The 21,016-nt window shown below is 37.6% G+C and overlaps 1 protein-coding gene and 1 long non-coding RNA gene across 3 annotated transcripts in view; one reads left to right on the top strand and one right to left on the bottom strand.

Moving 5' to 3' along the window:
• Positions 1–21,016, bottom strand: part of LOC135197075 (uncharacterized) — a 243,925-nt gene that overhangs the window by 154,577 nt on the left and 68,332 nt on the right. The window lies entirely within an intron of this gene.
• The window catches only part of LOC135197071 (alpha-1,6-mannosyl-glycoprotein 2-beta-N-acetylglucosaminyltransferase-like), a 139,317-nt gene continuing 137,628 nt past the window's right edge, over positions 19,328–21,016 (top strand). The window contains exon 1 of one of the 2 annotated variants that reach the window (XM_064224021.1): positions 19,328–20,084. The gene's annotated coding sequence lies outside the window, so the exon portion shown is untranslated. The remainder of the gene's footprint in view (positions 20,085–21,016) is intronic. The other variant, XM_064224020.1, reaches the window with a different exon arrangement.

The raw sequence follows: 21,016 nt of genomic DNA, 5'->3' as shown, positions 1-21,016 counted from the left end.
TTTGATTGAATTAATTTCTTGAATTGTGATAAATAAATTTTGATTTAATTTACTTAATTAATTCAAGAATTAATTAAACTTTACTTTGTTTTCAAGTAACAATAATTTTCCCTGATATTGTGAAGTTCACTTATGATTTTGAGTTTAATAATAGATTTTTGTATTTAAAATTTTTGAGTGTTTTATTTTAACCAAGTGTATAAATCTTTGTTTTAGCTAGAAACATAGAGTGGTAATTGATCTGTTTTCTACAAAATTACTTGAAGTGACTTAGAACCGGGGAAGTACTGACTTCTGAAATCAGGGAAATACTTAGACTTTTTAAAGTTGTTGATGGAGTGATGCCCTTTGATTAAGTTAATTAACTCAAGATTACCTCACACCTTTTTCTTTTGATGAACTTAGTCTAATTTTCTGCAATACTGGTAAGTTGTTTAAGGGATCACTGTTGCCTTTAGAGTATTCAGCCGTTTAGTACCTGTGATGAAGGTTCAGGTGTCTGGCTGTTGTGAGGTAAAAATTAATGAATGGTAAGTATAGTACCCAGATATATATATATATATATATATATATATATATAGTATATATATATATATATATTTACATACACACACACACACAGAGAGAGAGAAGAGAGAGAGAGAGAAGCGAGAGAGAGAGAGAGAGAGAGAGAGAGAGAGAGAGAGAGAGAGAGAAACTGAGGATTCCTGCATCAATATGATGATGTAATGATGAAGGAGAGATTGTGGTGATGGTCAGAACATGCTCTTCGCATCACCCCCAACGAGAATTCACTAATGAACGTGTCTGTCGAGCTACTGTAGACACCAGATTGATTGACTGATCCATTCAAATTCATCTGGCGCCATAACTGCGATGTCATTTGCCCCGCTGAGGACACCAGAAGATTTGGGGAACACAGGCTTCCTTGCATGAGAATGTGTGTGTGTGTGTGTGTGTGTGATATAGGTTACTGCAAAAAATAAAAAGATCTAAGAGTAATCCCCCGCTTACCATCTAGGCAAGATAAGGAACATCAAAGCGCACAGAGACACGCTGGCAAACACACAAACATTATACATATATATATATATATATATATATATATATATATATATATATATACACGTATATATAAACATATATAATATAAACATATAAATATATGTATAAATATATATATATATTATATATATATATACTATTATATATGTCAAATACATTTCCGTGATCCATTATCCATATATTCGAGCTACCATGTCCTTTAATATCTAATTCGCTCTACCTCGGAATTAATTATATTTTCATATATGCTTAACCGAAGGGGAATTTATATATATATATTATATATATATATATAATATATATATATTAATATAACATACATATCTATATATCTATATATTTTATATATATATAAATATATATATATATATATATATATATAATATATTTCCCTTACACACATACTGACACATGCTGTGTAATACATATTAAAAATAATAGTTGTTAGTTGCATATAAGCAATAAAAAAAATAGATAAATTTAGAAAACTATATAAATCTTTCGTACACACTTACAGATTCAACGATCAGTCCCGATCTTAATTATAACGTAGTTTATCATTTAAACCGTTTTCTTTGGGGGATAGCTTAAGTTCCATTTTCAGTCAGCATTATATGGTTAACCACAATAAACGGACACCTTTTCACCGGTTACCTCTGATGTCCAAACAGTACAAATAAGCGTATATCCTACACACTACTGACGTCATGATGATTCGGAAGGGAAACTGTAGACTACTACAGCGCCGCTTTGTTCGGTAACTACTAGTTTACGTGCAAAATGGGTGCCGTGTTTAGTACCAGCACCAGGGGGACGGAACAAGCCCAAAATAGAAGGGAAAGACAAAGATCACTTAATAACATAGAAAAATGAATGAAAAATTTAGAAAATTGGATCAAATGTATACAAGTTAATTAGTAAAATACAAGGAGATTTATACTAGGGTAGTATTGCAGTGCATCTTCGCTTGAGCCGCAAAAGTTCCAACTGCACGACATTCTCAGGGAGTGTTGCATACTCCAACGGTGCGAGGAATAACGGACCTCTGAATGACCGGCCTCTACCGTAGCGCGACCACCTTCCCAAAAAAGTACTTTAACGTCTTGTAACCCAGGATAGACATTAGCCAAGAGCCAGCGTCCTTCGAAGCGACACCTCGATTCCTCTACTTTCCTCTCGAACTAAGTTTTTTCTCACGAGTCACAAATTAAGGCCATAATTTCCAATTTTCGGGAAGGTGGTCGCGCTATGGTAGAGGGCAGGTGGATATTCGGTATTTGACCTTATGAAAAATTGACAACCAAGAGACCATCCATCAATGGTTCAAGTAATAACTGCTAGCATAAGTAAACAGAAACCTACCACCACGAACCACTTGTCTAGAAGAGATAAATCTCTGGCAGAAGCAGACATCAACAGTATTCTATTATAAGAAGGATAAACGACCTAAAAAAGAAAGGGCTGCAATGGTTTGATTACTTTAATGAAAATATGAGGCCTTACGAACGATACCTACCTCTCAAACAGCAATTGTTGAAACTTTCATTAGATGGTTCTCAAATGTCAGGTGTGAGTCAAAAGTTACACCTGGAATAGGTAAAGCCGCAGGCTCATTCAGCAAAGTCCCGCCCACCGTGGGGGGTCGGGGGCGGGAATCTGTACGAAATCTGCTAATCATTAGTGATTTCGTTTTACTGAGTTCAGCCTCATACCCCAGCGACTACACCATTCCCTGATCTGGGAGACTTTACCACGGTTATCTTACCCATTTTAAATACGATACAGACCAACAAAAGGCTATTCTATATAATAGACATTTGACCAAGCCTGCTCAAATTACTTTCGTGCACGTGAAAGATACTTTGCATCAACCATTCGTCCTATGTACGTGTTTGCAGAAAGATACGTGATTATGAAAAAGATTAAACATATGGAAAAAAGCAACATTAGAATTCAGGCATATCCCCATTGTTATGGGTTTATAATAAGGCTCACATATCTCCCCAAATTATCAATTTTATCTGATTATCTACTTATTTATGTACTTTTCTTTTCTTCTTCTTTTCTGATACCTGATCTCTTCTTTCTGAATTTCTTATTATCTCCCGTAATTAATTTCAAATAAGCACCATATTCTTTGGAAGCTTGATAATACCAACAGTCTGCTCCGATCCACTGCCGTGATCATGCTCGGATGATACCGAGAGAAACGTTGGCCACTAGATCGACTTATACTTTGATCTATTTGTTCATTTACTGTCACAAAGAAATAAATTTGTAACCATTATCCCTGAAATTGACTCCTGATGAGTAATATCGGCGCAATATTCGCCGTCGTTTTCTGATGAAAGCCCCGCAAGTCGTCTAGAACGTCGAATTGGTTCTTGCTGTTGAAGAGGACCATCAGAACGACCGCATTGGGCAAGGACCAATTCGACGTTCTAGACGACTGGCGGGGCTTTCATCAGAAAACGACGGCATTGCCTGATTTATACTGGACGACCGGTTCCATTGTTAATAACAAGTCACTTTATTTTTGACTCCTGCTTTGTTTACTTCGCTGTAAAGTTATATCAACGTGTCAGATTTATAAGGGGAACCGTACAGATTCCCGAAAGCTATCTTTGCTGTTTTTAAACTGAAATATATGTACATTTACATAACTGTGGATTTGTTTTTCCATTTGAAGACTCGTGCTACTATAAGGATTTTTTAATTTTTGGATCCACGCCTACACACATGGAGGGAACACCGTTGGTTTTTTACTCTCACACGGAACTTTGTGAATACCGGATTTAGTAAGCCAGGAGAAGTGTAGGTCCAGTGCAGGGCATGTAACATGTGGGAGCATGAAGACTATGACGAGGATTTATTTCACACCTGCCACAATTACAACTAGATGATGATCTGAAGTAATACTAATGCCTTATATTTTGTATTTTGGAAATTCAGGAGTATTTTTGCTATTTGATTTAAATGCAATGTAGTAATTTTATTTTAATCATCAATGTGCCAACTTACCCCATAATGTGTGCCAACTTACCCCGTGGGGCAAAAGTTGGCACGAAAAGTTATTTTTTTCTAAAGCTTATTGTTATCTTATGTTGAAAGCAAACAACAATTATTTTGCTCTATGATACAGATGAATGTTAATATTTTTCAATGGTGGTAAGAATTTTGCCAAAAGTTTTGTTTTATATTCGCAATAACCAAAACTGTAAAAAGTGTGCCAACTAGCCCCGGTCTCCCCTACTCGCTTTAGCTTTGTTTACGAGATGAAAATTAATGTAGCGATGGTTGGAAGACTGGCACTATAAAGTAGCATATAAGTTCTTATCATTATTAGAGTTATTGCTGTAAAATGTCTATGTACATAACATTTGTTAAATAGAGTAATACGCACCCATTAAATAGATAGTAATGCATATGTAATATATACGCTATAGTCAGGGTACAGATCATAATAATTGTGCTACAGCCTACTCGGTTTGTTTTATCGAAGCAGGACTACCTTCTTTTGGTTTCAACTGACTTTCATGCTAATGAAATCATGGATTACATTTTGTATTATCAGTTTTATGAATGAATAGTATTGTTACTATAGTCGATTTTTTTTTCGGCTGGTGTAAAATTCGTCAGATATAATACACTTGGCTGAGGAAGGGCACAGAGGATCTCTGTTTTTTAAATAATCTCTCTACACACCAAGTTATTTCGAACATTTCCATTCTCTCAAGAAGATTATGAATAAATACAAGAGCAAACTAGACCCAAAAAAATAATCACCTAGCATTAATGTAAAGAAAACAAGAGAAATTAAAATAAGTGTGATTGTCGATTTTTTCTATCGTTAATGTTTAAGAGTCAGTGTTTAGCGAATTGTTAGGGTTTAGTGAGTAAGCGTTTAGTGAATTTTTATGAGTAAGTGTTTGATGAATGTTAAGGGTTTAGTGACTGTTTAATGTGTCAGCATTCAGTGAATGTTTACTGAGTCTTTAGGGTTTAGTGAATGTTTTGTGAATGTTATTGAATGTTTATTGTGTAAGTATTCAGTGAATGTTTTGTCTTTAGGGTTTTATTAAATTTTTGTGAATGTTAAGTGAACGTTAAGTGAATGTCTTGTGAATGGTAGTGTTTAGTGAATATTAGTGTGTAAGTATTCAGTGAGTGTTTAGGGTTTTAGTGAAAGTTTTGCGAATTTTAAGTGAGCGTTTAGTGAATGTCTTGTGAATGTTAGTGTCTAGCAAATGTTTAGTATGCAAGTGTTCATTATGTTTCTAATGAGTGGATGTTCATTCACTGTGTAGTATTTAATAAGTATTTAGGGTTTGGTAAACATTTAGTAATTAATGAGTGCTTAGGGTTTAGTGACTGTTTAGTGTTTAATTAATGTTTAGGATTAAGTGAGTGTTTAATGAATGTTTACCGGGTGTTTGGGGTATAATGAGTATTTAGTAAATTTAGTGTTTTAAGTGTTTAGTGAGCATTTAATGTATAGTGAGTGCCTAGTGAGTGTTGGGTATTCAGAGTGTTTCGTGTTATTGAGAGTATGTGTGAGTGTATGTTAAGTGTGTGTGTGTGTGTATGAGTGTGTGTGTGTGTGTATAGTGAATGTATGCAAGTGTGAGTGCTTACTGAGTAAGTGCATTGTGAGTGTTGGTGTTTAGTGATTGTACTACATTACTGTTTATTTAGTGCTTCGCTACCATATGCAAAGAAAGTCCTGTATTTACACGAACCATATATGCTTGACACTGCTTAAATCCAAGAGCAGTTTCTTAGGCCTGACCACAATGGTTGGAGTGCTTGGGTGTGTTTTCGTAAGGTAATTTTTCTCTGTGAAATTGGGTCGAATAATAATAATAATAATAATAATAATAATAATAATAATAATAATAATAATAATAATAAAGATTTTAAAAAAAGTAATAGTAATAAAATATAGTACTAAGAGCTGGACCGAGACCTTTCAATATGGCCTTCCGAAGTCACTCTCGGCAGGGAGATCGCTACTCCAGTGATTGACGCCCTATGCCTTGCACACTGCTGACATATTTGCACATTCGGTTGTCCGATTTTTATGACTGTTGGAGACGCATTATAAATCATATTAACAATGGTAAATACATTGAACAGACGTGAGGATATAATATGATGTTAGTGCCTGTCTACTGGATATAATGAACAAATAAAGAAAAAAATATTACTAGGGAGAAAATTAGCCGAATAATGGTCGTCAAAGCCAGCTTCTATAAAATGCATTGAAACACATTACATAGGCTGCCTGTGGTGCGTGCCGGCGGGAAGTTAAGAGACAAACGCACTCAGCTGGCTTTAAACATCAAACTGCGTATCATTTTTATTCGAGTTTAGATTTTCTTCCCTGAATATGTTGTTAGAAATCAGAAAGGATTGATATTTGTGTTCGACTGTGGGGAATAGCCGTTCGGTCGTTAGCTTCACTCGAAGCTTTATCTATTTTTCTTAATAAATTAAAAGTAAGTAACTTAATGCTACTTAGTATAGTAACTATTAGCGTTAATGATAAGTAAAATGAATAATAAAATTAAACTTATGAATTAAATTACTTAAACTAGTAATTGCCTAATAGGCCTTAAGTTCGCGCGTGCGTAATATGTACCTGTCAAAGGTAAGAAGTAAATTACCTCGGAGGTTACCACAGCCACGGCGAACAGTTACAGTAAGGGTTTCTCATTAGCAAGGCCGGCATCTACATTGTAATAGGAAATTAACCCTGAACAAAACTGAACGTTCTAACTCCAAGACAACGACAATTTTGGAATACGTCAACGTCAACATTTGTGATAAGTGCTTTACATTATTATGTATCTTTGGCCATGTCTAGGGAAAAAGGTAATGTACGGCAATGTCACAAAGTTTTATTAGTGGATCTACTCTTTAATGTAAGTTGTTTTGGTTGTTAAATAATTGTTTTGTTTATTAAATATAAGTAAGATTGAAATTAAAATAAACTTGGTGATAGTGTACAGATCAATTTGAGTGAAGCAGCCGAAAATAAGTGGACTGACTATTAGATAACTGACATGATATTATAGGCCAACTTAATTTGGGAGTCAGAAGCTCCAAGTTGTATGATCGTCAACTTCGGGAGGGGGAATAAAATGGGGGAAAATGTTTTGATCTTTATAATTAGCTTATCCTGAACAATTCATTCACATTTCCGTTTCCAGTAATTATTTGTGTTGTGATACAACATCTCTTGGTGAATGTGCGGGTGTTAAAAGGGCTCTCTATGATGGGACTTTGGTCTTAATATCAATCGAACTCCCATATCCTATAAAAATTTCATTTCATCCACACGAACCAACAGCAACTAAAGAACAATTCAGTTATGGTAAGACACGTTGGGCTACGAACCTCGACATGGCTGCAGTGTCCTAACTATAGGCAAGAAAGCACGCTATTAAAACGAGAATACTTATCTTACATTTCTTTTTTTTAGAGGAATTGAAAGTGGCACCATATGACTAGTTTAATTATTCAAAAATGGCTCAGCACACATACTTTTAGCTGTTGCCAATTGTGACCCCCTCCCATTCAGATAAAATACTTTGTGTGAAGTAATAACTCCAAACCAAAGGATAGTGCTAATATTATATATAGTGTATATATATTTATATATATATATATATATATATATATATATTATATATAATATATATATTATTAGCAAGACTCACACATAGTAAGTCTCGCATATAGTATTTATATAGATGTGATGGAATTAATGAAGTGAAATATTCCATACTTCAATGGGAATTTTAAAAAATAACTCCGGCAGTAATTCTTATCCTGAAACATCACAATACTTCTTGAATATTTTGCCTTTTACATTTTATCAGGCTCACGATTTTCAGATACTTATACCATATTTCTAATATTAATATTGCCTATGATAAATTTTGAAATATTTCAAGGTGTCCCACCTCTTCTTCCAATCGTAGGTTATGTCTGTGAAGGGCTAACCACCCACTAAAATGGCTGGCATTACCATCACAGCTTTCTAGGATGTGCAGTGCTATTGTAGTACAAATTTTACTTTGTATCTCCAATGTTGGATGCAGTTCCTGGCTCCCCCTCCCCCTCCCCCCCCAACTCGTTGTGGGGTGTCTGTTAGGGGGTAACTACCCACTAAAATATTTGTCATTACCACTGCAGTACTCTAGGAAGTGCAGTGCTATTGTAGTAAAAATTTTACCTGGAATCTCCGATGTTGGAGGGAGATCCTGTCTCCCCCTCCCTTTCCCCCTTCCCCCCACTCATTGTGGGGAGTCTCTCAGGGGGTAACTCCCCACTAAAATGTCTGGCATTACCATCACAGCATTCTAGGATGTGCAGTGTAATTGTAGTACAAATTTTACTTGGTATCTCCAATGTTGGATGCAGATCCTGTCTCCCCCTCCCCACTCGTTGTGGGGCGTCTGTCAGGGGTAACCACCCACTAAAACGTCTGTCATTACCACCACAGTATTCTAGGATGTGCAGTGCTATTGTAGTGTAAATTTTACTCGGTATCTCCTAAGTTGGATCTAGATCCAATTAACTCCCCCTTTTCAGTGCGTCTGTCAGGGGGAACCCACCCTCCAAAATGTCTGTCACTGGTCATTCTATAATCAGTAGAGTCTGCAGATATATTATATATTAGTTTCATCTGGTATCTCATATATTGGATCTAGACCCAAAATCTAACGAGCAATTAGTGGTGCTTGTTAAGTAAGCCACCCATATATTTTCGGCAGACGGTCAGTTTCAGTTTACAAGTCTACTCCTAAATACCGGTAGGGGTTACAGTCGGTATCTCGTTCGTTGTATCTCAACGGTCCGGGCTGCCGCTCTAACCTGGGAAGTGGAGTGCGCTCATTTGGACCTGAGGAGACAGATGAGAGAACTTCAAGATCTTCTACATCCTATCATGTTCGAGGGCGCCAAACGGAGAGCAGGTGAGGTAGCCTTAAGCAGAAATGTGGCACATAACTGTAAACTTGACTCAAAATTAAGAAATCTGATAGGTAGAACAATATGGACCAAAATTGGCGAAAATTGTAAATTGGTTAATTTATCTTCTATGACTATTACAGCGGAACAAAAAGAATTGCTCGGTCTTGGTTTGAATTGCTGTTAATGGACTAGTAACACAGACCTCTTACAAGGTATTAGCAATATAAACCATTTTAATTTCAGACACAATGAGTTTCAGATTAACTTTTTGAAAGGTGTTTTAATCAATAATCATTTAAATGAACAAATAGGAATCTTAACTAGAAGACACAAAATAGCCTTAAAAGAATTATGTGAGAATAATGACATCAAAATTATGAAAGCGGACAAGGGAGGGTCACTTGTTATTATGGACCATAACACATACATTTTCAAAGCAAATTCTTTACTTGGTGATGACAATACTTATATCAAACTTAACGAAATACCCTCATTGACTTCACTGCAATTAAAATTCAATAGAGATGTAAGAAAAATTGCTAGTACGTTGACTGAACAGGAACATAAACAAATCATAATAAGTAAGATTTCCAATAAAAACCCGAGTCTTCCCTATTTTTATGGCTTACCGAAAATACATACGAGTGGTTGTCCCCTGCGTCCTATAGATGCCACTTGCAATTCACCCCAATCGGTTTTAGCAAAATGGTTAGCAGAACAACTGAGCCCCATGTTGGGTACTTTTTCTGAGGCTCATCTTCTTCACTCGATAGAAACTGGGAAACATTCAGGGTAAAATGATTAGTCTAGATGTGACAGCGCTTTTCACAAATGTGCCATTGGAATATGTACTTAATAAGCTCAAGGAACAGTCGGATTTAGGTAACATTAGTTTTGCTATACCCACTGAACAGTTCTTAGATCTAGTTCAAATTTGTGTCCTCCACAGTCTTTTCCTTTAACAATCAAGGATTTAGACAAAAGTTTGGTGTTTCAATGGGGTCTCCTTTGTCTCCTATTCTTGCCAATTTATGCATGGAATTTGTTGAAGTTGAAATTTTATAGAACTGTGAACCTTCACTAAGACCCATTTTTTGGGTGAGATACGTAGATGATATTTTCATTATTTTTAAAGGTAACCCTTCAAATTTTGACAATTTCCTTCGGTATATTAATGGAATCTTGCCCTCTATCAAGTTCACAGCCGAACACGAAACAGATGATAAGTTGCCGTTTTTAGACATATTGATCTTCCATGACCCAGTAACTTTCACTTTTAAATTTACAGTTTATCGTAAAGAAACCAATGCAGAAACATACATTCATTTTTTCTCCTGGCACAATAGTGAAGTCAAAACTAACATCTTGGTCAACTTTGTTTTGAGAGCCCTGAAAGTATGTGACCCCGCCTTCATTGACAGAGAACTTAAACACATTGAAGATGTTTTCAAAAAAACTTTGTTACCCTTCCTATTTTATTAATAATGCCTTTAAAAAAGCCAGAAGAATATTCTACATAGATTCATCTAAAGTAAATGACAAAAAGAAGTTTACGAATTGTCTTGCCCTCCCTTTTAATCATCACCTAAACAGAATAAGGAAAACTGTTAACAAAAATCACAATGATAAAATAAATATAGTCTTTAATTATAATAACACTATTAAGAGACTTCTTATACATAACAATAGCACAACGAATCACAAACAAGTTGGTGTTTACGAAATTCCCTGTTCAGAATGTGACTAAATATTTCGGGGAAAGTGGTAGAGGGCTGCCCACTAGAATCGGGGAACACAAAAGAGCTTACCAGATAAATGCGGAAAACAATGTATTAGTCAGTCACAGTCTTAAGCTCGATCACCGCATAAATTGGGAAGATTCTAATGTAATTTTCAGAAGTAAAGATGTTGGTATAAGAAGGTTAGTGGAGGGTGCGGCGATACAGTGGTTTTTCCATGGAAGGCAATAAATCTTTCACACAGGAAGATAAATTCACCAATAATCTTATTTCCAAGAAATATATTAAAGGCTTTAAAAATAAAGAACATTATGAGAGTGTTGTCTCTTTAGCCACATCTGATGCTGCGGTTGGCTCTCTTTCTCCCGTTCAGGTAACTCGGCTACTTCCAGTAACCGATGCTGCCGGCGCCTATGCTGTTGAAGAGGACCATCAGAACGACCGCATTGGGCAAGGACCAATTCGACGTTCTAGACGACTGGCGGGGCTTTCATCAGAAAACGACGGCATTGCCTGATTTATACTGGACGACCGGTTCCATTGTTAATAACAAGTCACTTTATTTTTGACTCCTGCTTTGTTTACTTCGCTGTAAAGCTATATCAACGTGTCAGATTTATAAGGGGAACCGTACAGATTCCCGAAAGCTATCTTTGCTGTTTTTAAACTGAAATATATGTACATTTACATAACTGTGGATGTCCGGCACTTGCACAGAACCAGTACAAAAAGAGGCATGATTCAGTGGCAAAAGCCCTCCACTGGAGCCTGTGCAAGAAACATCAGCTACCTTGCAGTAATAAGTGGTATGAGCACCAACCTGAAGGAGTGGTAGAAAACGATCAGGCAAAGATCCTCTGGGATTATGGTATCAGAACAGATAGTGATACATGCAAATAGACCAGACGTGACGTTGATTGACAAAATCAAGAAGAAAGTATCACTCACTGATGTCGCAATACCATGGGACACCAGAGTTGAAGAGAAAGAAAGGGAAAAAATGGATAAGTATCAAGACCTGAAAATAGAAATAAGAAGGATATGGGATATGCCAGTGGAAATTGTACCCATAATCATAGGAACACTAGGCACGATCCCAAGATCCCTGAAAAGGAATCTGGAAAAACTAGAGGCTGAAGTAGCTCCAGGACTCATGCAGAAGAGTGATCCTAGAAACCGGGCACATAGTAAGAAGAGTGAGGGACTCCTAAGGAGGCAGGATGCAACCCGAAACCCCATACGATAAATACCACCCAGTCGAATAGGAGGACTGTGATAAACAAAAAAAAATCAAAATAATAATAATAATAATAATAATAATAATAATAATATAATAATAACACAAACCTTTTCATCATATCGAGAGCATAAACAATGGACAGTCGAGCACTCAGTAATACCGTTGAGTCACTAGACCTCTTCTCCCCGGCTCTAAATCTCAACTTTGACTCAAAGTTCGTAATAAAGAGTGGATCTCATCAACAACACGCGACGCCGCTGCTATTTCCAGCCTAATGATCCAGCCTGAGGCGATTACGGGGCGCCCCCAACTAAACTAGGCCTACACGCTACGGAAAGTCCTGGATAGCGTGTCGGCCCTGATCAAATTTGCGCTCGATGTAAAGACTGCTGTCCCAACCTGCTCAAAGGCAGTGAAAAAAAGGGGGGTTAAGGGGAAAAGCCGATTATGAAAAGATTATAACGAAAACTGGATTATTCTTTACTCTTTTTTTGCGTTGCTTCGTCATGATAGCTTCCGGGAGATGACTTTGGATGTATTTATTATGCCAGGTTTATCTATAAGCTTGCATGATGTGTCGTGACATGATTGATCCAGGTGTGGGCTCAGCAAGCAACGCGAGAACCAAAATATCCAATGAAAAACTTTCTTTAATATAATTATTCATTCTTACAGTTCTAGGATAGACCAATGCTCTTGAGGCAGTTTCGTCCGGAGGAGAGAACGGAGAGGTGTAGATTTCGTTAATGTTGTGAACGAGGAAAGACGAACAAAAAGAAAGACAAAATAATTTCTGAACTGAAAGTGTCATAGGTTACTGGAGGGACTTTCTTCAACAACAAGACACGAAAAAGTACAAAGGGGTGTAGACGTGCTGTTGGTTGATGCTGTGGAAGTGTTTATGTATGCTTATATATATATATATATATATATATATATATATATATATATAGATATAGATATAGATATAGATATAGATATATATATCTAAATCTAAATCTAATCAAATCTAAATCTAAATCTAAATCTATCTAAATCTAAATCTAAATCTAAAATCTAAATCTAAATCTAAATCATCTAACTATAACTATATCTATATCTATAATCTATATCTATATCTATATCTATATCTATATCTATTATATGTTGCTACTTTCAAAACGCATATATCTTCTCCTAGACTGTATGAAATGTTAGAATAGAGTTTTGCAACATTTTTCAGATTCCTTATCTAGCTTAGAGTTATAGGATGTCTAAAATGTCTGTTCAGATTTCGCATAACATAATGTAAAAGAATGTATAACGTAGAATGTAAAGAAAGAGAGAGATTAACGTTGTCCGTTTGAAGCTAGAATTGTTACCATAATCTGTCAACACGTTTGATTAAAGAGATCTCGAGATCTCCGTTGTGTTTGGAATCCTGTCATCACGTCTGATAGGGACTTCTGCTTCGGTCGAGTACGTGTCTTTGTTGAGCATAATGGTTTCATTCGCGTACGTCTTTGCCGAAACCATGTGAATATTTAACGATCTTTCTGTAAAGTTACGTCATATTAGAAGCTTCTAGAAGGATTGCATCATCTTTCGCATGCCCCAAACGTTTTGTGTGATATCCACTGTCCAGTCCGTAAGGAAGAGTTTCATTGCTACTTAGAACCGCATTGCATTTATCTCTCTCTCTCTCTCTCTCTCTCCATAATTGATATTGACGTAATGGCGCTTTTTCATTTGAGAAATATTGTGAATTGTGTGGTGGAATTGTGAAACAAGCTGCAGCAGAAAGAAAATTGGTACCAAGGTAGTGTTGTATTTTTATTAGTTGCAACTAATAGTTCAAATGGTTTGGTGAAATTTACATTTTTACATATTGCAAATTTCTGTGTTTTGTTTCATTTGAAGTGATTTTTGTTTGTGCATTTATTCATTTTTCTTATTGAAGTGTGTGTTTTTATTTTATGTTCTGTGTGATTGGTACTTTTTACAATTTTGGTATTTTCAACATTTTTCTTTGTTTTCATTTGCATTCACAATTTAATTAACTTAGTTATTTTCATTACTTAATAATTGCACTTCTAACTGAATTGAACACTTGTGAATTAATTTGCATTTACTAAGAATTCTTTTCAAGTTTCATTATTGTTTAGCACTTGTGAATTAATTTCTAAATTTTAATTATTTCCTAACACTTCTGGATTTCAATTGGAATAATTTTCTTGAATTTTTTGATAAATTAATTTTGATTTAATTTTACTTAATTTTCAAGTAACAGTAATTTTCCCTGATATCGTGAATTTCACTAATAAATTTTGAGTTTGTTAATAAATTTTTTTATTTAAAATTTTTTATTATAAGTGTTTTCTTCTACACCAGTATATTTATATGATTATATTTATGTTAGGTAGAAACATAGAGTGGTAACTGAGCTGTTTTCCTTCAATTTACTTGAAGTGAGTTAGAACCAGGGAAGTACTTCTGAAATCAGGGAAATACTTACTTTTAAAGTTGTTGATGGAGTGATGCCCTTTAATTGATTTAATTACATATGAGATTACCTCACACCTGTTTTAATGAACTTAGTCTGATTTTCTGCAATACTGGTAAGTTGTTTAAGGGATCACTGTTGCCTTTAGAGTATTCAGTCGTTTAGTACCTGTGATGAAGGTTCAGGTGTCTGGCTGTTGTGATGTAACAATTAATGAATGGTAAGTGTAGTAACCAGATACTTGGCACTTGTCACTATATATATTTATATATATATATATTATATATATATATATATATATATACATATATATATACATATATATATATACATATATATACATATATATATATACATATATATATATATATATATATATATATAATATATATATTTGGGATCATTCAAAGTATTTCTTTAACGGTTATTTAATGATAAGGAGAGAGAGAGAGAGAGAGAGAGAGAGAGAGAGAGAGAGAGAGAGAGCCCTATCTCCCTAAACCGTTGAAGAGAGTGACAAGTCTAACAGAATTCGTTCGATGCAGTGCAACCACTCATTGATAACGTGTTTTATCCCTTGCGCGAGATCGAGAAAGCGTCATGAAAACCCGTCGATGGGCCACTCTTGACTGCAGTTCGGCAACACCGAGCAATTTCCTCTCTAATGATGGCGATGTGATCTGGGCCACGAAATGTTAGAACTTATCAATAGCATTATCGTTCAAACGGGTAGAGAAATCCCCGTAATGGGATGTACATGGGACGTCATTAACTTTCACATACAACTCCCCCAAATTTATACCCCCCCCCCAAAAAAAATAAATAATAAATAAATAAATAAAAAAAGGTGTGTGTGTGTGTGTGTGTGTGTGTGTGTGCGTGCGCGCGCGGCGCGCACTGGCGAACAGATGCACACATCAAAGACGATAAGGATGGAAAACTCTCTCTCCACATCAGTCTATATGGTTGGCTGGGTAAGATCAATATGGATTCACTTAAAACTTGGTTATATACAGTGGCTTTTTCTTAACCATTCAAGATAAACGCGACCAATGTGTTTTTATTACCTTGAAGTGAGGGTTAGGAGGTAAGGTGCTGAAGTGAATAAAAAGGCCTGCTGTGGGCCTCTGAACTTAGACCACCCAACTCAGCCAATAGCATCAGGATAAACAAACACTGCCAATATAATCTATTGATTTTAGTTGTCTGTAGAATAAATCTATTGAGATAGCTATTTGTCTGTCCATCCGTCCGTAGTTTTCCTGTCCGCCCTCGGATCTGAAAAACTACTGAGGCTAGAGGGCTGCAAATTAGTATGGTGATCGTCCACCCTCCAATCATCAAACACACCAAATTGCAGCCCCCTAGCCTAAGTGGATTTTCTTTTATTTATGGTTCAAGTTACCCATGACCGTGCGTCTAGCAACGCTATAGGACAGGCCACCACCGGGCCTTGGCTGAGTTTCATGGGCCGCCGCTCATATAGAATTATTACTTGTGCAGAAAACTGGATTGCGCCGAAGAAACCTCACCGTAATTTTTGTTTTCATTTGAAATGGGATACGCTCACGGGTCAAGTCATTGTTGTTGTTGTTTTAGATTTGGCCGGCCTTATGCCAGCACGGGTTCTTGCTCATAGAGCAGTCCGTAACGTCATCGTTTTGGGGCATCGTTCCTCTATGTTATCATCATCGTTCCTTTCCCTGTTATCATTTCATTTAGAACGTTCCATTCTTATCTCCACTCGTGATATGCTTCAGATAAATTTGACATGGGACAGGAAAGAACAACAAGGAACTGGAATATCAAATCTAAGCCAGTGGCCAAGCGATGGGACCTGCAAGGTCATTTAGCGCTGAGAGAGAAATTAAGAGTAAAAAGCTTTGAAAGGTGCAACATGAGGAAAACCTCAAAGCAGCTAGGAGAGTGTGGGAAGAGAGGCGACAGAAAGATAATATGAAACAGAGAGGTACAGCGAGAGAAACGAAAGGGATCGCAGCTAGGGGCCGGAGGGGCGCTGCCAATGAAGGCCTACACTGCATCGCATGGAGCGCACTGATGGCACTAACCCTCCGAAGGGAAAGAACTATAGCAAGGGAAGGAGACGTGTTGATGAGTTTATCTGTAGATCTTGGATGAGTTAAGGAGAAAATCCAGAGTATATTCCAAAATGTATTTTGACGTCACTCGACTCTCGTGGGACCCTCGTGGGGTTATCCCCGAGGCATTGATATAACAGAAGGTGGAAACCGTAACAAAGCAAAGCTAGATTTATTTTTTTTTATTTATATAGGTTTATGGCATAATGCCAAGCACTGTGGCAACTAAGGCCATTCAGCCCTGAAACAGAAATTGACAGTAAAATGTTTGAAAGGTGTAACAGGGGGAAAACCTCAAAGCAGTTGCACTATGAAACAATTGTTAGGAGAGGATGGACAGTAAAATGGAAGAAAGAAAATATGAACGGAGGTACAGTAAAAGGAATGAAAGTAGCTGCAGCTAGGGGCCGAGGGAACGCTGCAAATTACCCTAAGTAATGCCTACATTGCACCGAATGAGGTGCACTGACGGTACTAGCCTCCTACGGGGAAGACGAAGCTAGAGAAGCAATATAGCAGAGAAACCAGGCAGAGGGATGTCTATTCTGTCTACCAGTGAGCATTCATTACAAGTCTCAAAATACATGGAAACTTAGGCCAAACAGCATTATATACCATCACCCTCTACTTCTTCTTTTTCTTCTTCTTCTTCTTCTTCTTCTTTCGGAACATCAAAGGCCTAAGCCATATTATTATCCCCTTTGTTGTGATCTTTCCCCCACTCGGGAAGGGGGGCTGACTATAGCGTCGTCAGCCCGCCTTCCTAATTCTGGAAATTCCCTTTGAAGTGACTTCAAGACAAGCCAAGTCTCCGGTTGGGGTGGGGGCGGTGGGGAGGAGGGCGGGGTGGGTTTGAGTCATAAAAGAAGAGGATGGAGGTGTGGGGGGGGGGGGTACGCTTACAGTTTTATACAAATTAATTCTGGGCTGATTCCTTCCCTTTGAATGTAGGATGCCGCGACCGAGACGGGCATATTTGACAGTCTAACCTAACCCCCAACCCCGCCCACACCCCCTCTTCTTGGAAATATGAAGATGAAAGTTGAATGATTTGGGAATACTACGGAAAGAAGAGAATTCCACACGTTCCGAAACATCATCTGGAGAGTAGGTACTTGAGCAATTCCAGATATAAAACGAAGCCACAACGCACCTTCAGGATATATTCACTAAAAGGCGAAACAACAGCTGTTTTCTGTCATAACCGACGTTTATCGCGCTGCGCAAAGAAATCACCTACCCTCAAAATGTCAACGAAAATCAAGCACATTTTGGATACTTTCTTCAAACTGCGATGCAGACCCAGAGACTATTGGTAACCAATCTTTGATTTAATATGTAACCAGTGTAGCCAAATGAATGCTTCGAAGTGCCCTTCACAAAAACTGATGCGATACCGAAAACTTAGGGTGAATTATTCACTATCCGTCGCTTCATGCATGTGAACAAAAAAAAAAGGATTAATGTAAATCCATAAGGGGGCATAAAATATGGACACGGGTTTAAGCCTGGACACTGAATACGATATATTATTCACCCAGACAGAAAAACAGGAAGGAGACCGTCACTGCTTTGTGATCTCTACCTGTCTATCTCTCTATCTATCATTGTTGTCTTTCATCTTTTACCGTAGTCTTTTCTACGATCCTTTTCACATTCATTCGCTCTCATTCACGCACACGAGTTTATTACTATTGACTCTCTACCTATTCACCTTTCTAATATATGAATGTATACGCATGCATATAAATACATATATATACAGTATATATATACAGTATATATATATATATATATATATATATATATATATATATACACATACATAACATACATGCATATATATACAAGCATTTACATATATATTCTGTGTATATATATATAATATATATATATATAGAGAGAGAGAGAGAGAGAGAGAGAGAGAGAGAGAGAGAGAGAGAGAGAGAGAGGTATTATAACAAGAATGCTTGCTTATCAACATTAACTTATTTCCCCAATCACCAAGTGGTCTATGGAATTACGAGACAACGGCCGCTGCCACAATTCATACTTTGTCCCTCGCGTTGTGGAAGAAACTCTGTGCAAACAACTTCCACAACAAAAAGTTGCTTTACACACCCGCACAGAGAGCGCATCACCATTGTATCGCCACAATCTTCTTAGATACCAGTTTTTTTCCTGCTAGTATCTCTCCCACTCCATCTACCCTTCAATTTTTTCCCTTTTATTCAAATTCAACATTCACACTTTACTCCTGTAATGGTGGACTAGCTGTAACCCTCACCACACCTGTATTCAATAACCTGTGTGTGTGTGTGTGTTGTGTGTGTGTGTGTGTGTGTGTGTGTGTGTAAGCAAAACAAAAAAAAAGTCGCTTTTGAGAATACACAATCAGGAAAATATATTTCCGTAAAATTCGTAAAATTTATATCCCCGCATCGTTAATCACATAAGTAATATCCAAACATCAGTGTACATCTCTGTACATTTATAAATCTAATAATCAAGATCAGGAGAGAGAGAGAGAGAGAGAGTGTGTGTGTGGAGGAGGGGATGGGGGGCGGGAGCTTGAGGACTCGTCAATTTATTAAAGGGAATAAAAATCGGTAGACTACCGAACGTTATCGGTAGAGGGCCAGGCTGATAATGGCTTTCACCTGCTCCGCCCAAGGCATGAGTCCCTCTCTCTATCTCTCTCTCTCTCTATTTCCCTCACTCCTCTGCTCTCCTCTCCTCTCTCTCTGACAGACTGGCAGTCAGTCAGTGTGGTCCGAACCGCAGTCGGCGGAGGACGGCGTTCCGCAGTCGCTCCCGGATTCTCGCACACGCTACGGCCTCCAGTCCGTCTCGTGACACTCCCATGTGGCACTTGTTTACGCCGCCGCTGTCCTTAGCCGATCCACCTTCCAGCGCCGCACAAAGGAGGGAATTCCCCTCCTTCCTTCCTCGAGGCGAGAGTGGAGGCATATTCTCCACCTCTTGGCGTTTTTAATATATTAAAAAGGGAGTCAGGTTTTCCCCCTGGAAGAGGCGAGGCGTGTGTGTGTGCCAGTCAACGCAGCGGTTGTAAACAAAGGTTGTAGTCAGTGCTCCACCTGACGCCAGTGACAGTGACACCCCCGACAGCCACCCAGCGTCGTCACCGGGGGCTCCTGTTGCTGTTGGCACGCTTTCTTTCAGAGAACAGAGAATGATGTTAGCTGCTGCCGGAGGCTGAATCGGACTGATCTGAAACGTACGCAAGATGGCAAGCTCTTCATAGACAGCCTGTGGAGTTTTGAAAGTGTTCGGTTATTCTTTGGGCAAAGATAAATCATGGTTTGGATTCTATGAACAGGGGGCGCCAATTATCGCGTTATGCAAACGATGGTGCAAATGCAGCGTCTTCCGTTGTCTAGGACTGCAAACAACACCCTACAGAATGTCTACAGTTAATCAAGAAGAGGCACTCTAGAACCACAATAGATACACTGAAGGTAAGTACGATTACATAGCTATTTTCTTCGGGTCAGACATAAATAATCAACATTTTATGATAAATAACTGACATGAAGTAGGCCAAACTAACATAACTTCACTCAGGGGAAATCATGGACCTGTTTCATCCCAGCTATAGTGCCGTTCGAATCTCAATTTTTACCGGATCTGGTTTTAGAGGAAAAAAAAACGAAGTATAATATAAAACGTAGCTACAAACAGTTTAGCAAAGACAAGACGATACAAGTGTCATTGGTATGACCCTAAATGTCATTATATATATATATATAAAATATATATATACAAACATACAAACATGAATGTATTGTGTATGAACATATAAAATACACGAGAAAAAAATATAACTCATTTAAACCGAACCTCAAGAGTGAGGTATGCGAAATGAAGCTTCACGACGGGAACAAGGTTTCAAAAAGCTAAACAACAGATAATCGACTATTGTCACAAAAGCTACACCGCCGGTCTTTCAATCGCACCGTTTCCTAGCGGTCACCCACCCAGGTACTGATCAGAACCAACGTTTCTTAGCTTCGATATAATCGAACGACCCGCAGCGGTTCAGCCTCAGCTGAGCCCATGGTAATAAAACCGGCAGTATTTAAATCCTGCCTAGAATAGAACAGCATATACAATTTAGGCCGAAGGTCAAGCGCTGGTACCTATAAGGTGATTCGGCGCTGAAAATTGAATGTAGTAAACGGTTACAAAAGTGAAAAATATTTAGAAGAGGGTGGAAAGTAAGATGGAAGAAAGATAATATGAAAGGAGGTACAGCAAAGGAATGAAAGGGGTAGCAGCTAGGGCCCGAAGGGACGTTGCTAAGAACTAAAATTAATGCCTACCGTGCACCGCGCGTGAGGTGCACTGACGACACTACACACCTACGGGTTTGATCCTGAATAGTTTCAAG

Source organism: Macrobrachium nipponense, chromosome 18 (assembly GCF_015104395.2).
Source record: "Macrobrachium nipponense isolate FS-2020 chromosome 18, ASM1510439v2, whole genome shotgun sequence".
In the NCBI taxonomy this organism is placed as follows: Eukaryota; Metazoa; Arthropoda; class Malacostraca; order Decapoda; family Palaemonidae; genus Macrobrachium; species Macrobrachium nipponense.
This window is presented reverse-complemented; position numbering and strand designations above follow the sequence as displayed.